Genomic DNA, 2,739 nt, shown 5'->3' with positions numbered 1-2,739 from the left:
CAGAGACGGATAACCGCACGGTCTGGGCGCCGCGGAGCGACTGCGAGCCACTGCGTAAGGAAGCCTCCGTGCCATCTAGCGGAACCCGCCGGAAAACGCGACCCTTCTACTCGTACGCGCTGGAGGGGACGACGATAGAGGGGAAGACGATCCATTTCTACGCTTCTCTATAATTCTCTTTCTCTATGTGTGTCTGTGTTACTTTGGGGTATATTTCTGAATGCCTGTGCTATTGTATCCCCTAAATACTAGCGATGAAACTTTTATGCGATTTCAGACAATGAGGAACATCGGAAATCGGAAGCACCAAGTCTGACGTCTCACGACCATTGTGCGCTAATGTTCGTGCCCAAGGATCGGGCATCGATCGCTACATGTGCAACGATCGAAGACACGGTTTAGCGAACTATGACGAGGAAAGATCGAGCGCTTGGTAAGAATCGGTGTACGAGGATGTAGAAATAATTGAGACGAATGGCTGGATGTACGAACATCCCTGAAGCCATGGCGGTCAACTGCATAAATTGAAATGCAAAGAGAAATGACGAGTATAGACATTATCTTCTCAAACTTATCTTGGAATTTCCGATTACTTATGCTGTTTTTCTGCGGTAAATACCTTCATTGCGATAAGTCCGTTGCTTGTTAAAATTCAATTTTCAAAACTTTATACAATATGGAATCGATTAGTTTGATTGGTAATATCAATTATTAGGAATGAGATAGATGGAGAACTGATGCAGTTGTTTAAGTTGGATATTGAAATATCGTCCACTTAGGATCATAGAAACTCAAGAAGAACAGCAACGATAAACTGCATTTTCATCGCAACAAAATTTCCCAACTAGTAATTATCATTTGTTATTCAGAAAGATTTCACCTAAATACCTAAGGCTATGGTTATAGCGGATAAGTATTCGAACGAACTGGTATTCTAATGAACTCAATGCGTCAATGCAATCAAATATGTATACGACTCTTACATATTCGTAAATCTGTAAATATTTTATCATTATGATGCTAGTTTTCCCAAATACTCATTCACTGTCAAACATAGTTTAAAAGAAAATATAAAGATTGGGAGGAAGCACGATCTGGAACGGTACGAAAGCCGCCTAGACGATGCAAGTAGATTCAGCCAGCGCGGTCCAGACAGCACTAGCGGCCGAAACCTCGTGGTGCCTCGTCTCGGGTTCCGTGCCCCACCAGCACGAAGTGCGGAAAGCGTACGCGGAAGCGCGGAAAAGCCGCAGGTGCGGGAGGCGGGGCGTGCGGCGCAAGCGCAGGTGCAAACCACACCTCCGCAAGCTCGGCCAGGGAGGAGCGAGACGCAAGAGAATCCGCAGAGAGGCTCGTGATTGGCGACTGTGTTCACCTGCTTGGTCCCGGTGTCCTTGCCGTTCTTCACCCCGTTCCCCTGATCCATCCCTCTCTACTGGCCAGAAAGACTCCCCCCGTTTCCTCATCCATTCCTCCCCCGCGGCGAATACGGAATCTATTAATACACCTGCATGATGTTAGTAATCACCTTGCACCCCCCACCACACGACTGATCTTCGTTTCATGACCGGTCACATCAGTTCTGGACCGATAAGGCGTGCACACGTCTTTCACACAGACTTGAAACTTTGCTATAGGGAGAACGAATAACGATGACGTTGTCTGATGACGAATTTATGTGATAGAATGTGCATGTACGTTGGTTGCATTGTTGCATCGAATCGATAGTAGTCAGACATTCAGTAGAGAAAAGGAGATTTTCTTCTAGTAAAGAAGATAAGGACATAGGATGGTACATTATCAATTATTAGCACGTATTTTAGTCGAGAAGTAATAATTTTTATTTTATTTGACATTTCACGTTAGAAAGCATACCGTGAAAGTGGAAAGTAAATATACATTCTCTGAAAATGACGAATCGTTTTTGGCTGTCACTGTATATAATGGGAGTAAAATAAATAGGAAATGCAAACAGTGGAAGACATCTAATTCGTACTAAGTATCATCAAGTGTCCTAATACTTATAGCCGACAGTATAAGGGATGAGAAGACGAACTCGCTGTCGTAATTCAACAGTTTGATTAGTTAACATAAATACGATAGTTGAAAATTATTTAGAATGCTTTCTCAATGTATTATAATAGAAATATCTTACAATGATAGGAAGTTTTCGCATGTGAACTTCGCTGGGAACCGAAACGCTCGAACATACGTGTCTGACACTGATAGACAATTCTACTTTAACGCGAGCCAACTGTCCTCGATGATCTTGGAAATATATCGATACCGATAACTATTAGAATATTTTGATAGGATCTTGATAAAAGAACAACGAAGAACTGAAAATTGATGAAATCTTTATTTCTTAATTATTATTGAAAAAAGTTTTGATCGATGGTATTTGATTGTTTTAAAAGAAATCTCATAAATTCTTGTTTCGTACGTATCGTAATAGTTTCTTGAAAATTGATTGATTATGTATATTTGTGATACAAAATAAAAGATGTATTTCTTTGGGAGAAGCATTCATCTAATTAAAAGTTGATTCATGATTTTCATCGCAAACACGGAACATGGTAGGCAAGCCGGTTACAGCGTATCCAGTTTTTGTTTTCCGTAGAAGATTTGATGTGATCTGTTGGAAGGACAGTTACGATGCTCTGTATGAAAGTTGGCAGCAGGAGGAATTAATTACCCAGGAAGCCAGACGGAGCACTTTGATGTCCGACTGGCTTCCGG

General features: G+C 41.7%; 1 protein-coding gene across 1 annotated transcript in view; it reads right to left on the bottom strand.

The window, feature by feature from the left end:
- The window catches only part of LOC105681001, a 250,790-nt gene that overhangs the window by 237,443 nt on the left and 10,608 nt on the right, over positions 1–2,739 (bottom strand). The window lies entirely within an intron of this gene.

The sequence above is a fragment of the Bombus impatiens genome, unplaced genomic scaffold (genome assembly GCF_000188095.3).
Source record: "Bombus impatiens unplaced genomic scaffold, BIMP_2.2 scf_0491, whole genome shotgun sequence".
NCBI classification, from domain to species: domain Eukaryota; kingdom Metazoa; phylum Arthropoda; class Insecta; order Hymenoptera; family Apidae; genus Bombus; species Bombus impatiens.
This window is presented reverse-complemented; position numbering and strand designations above follow the sequence as displayed.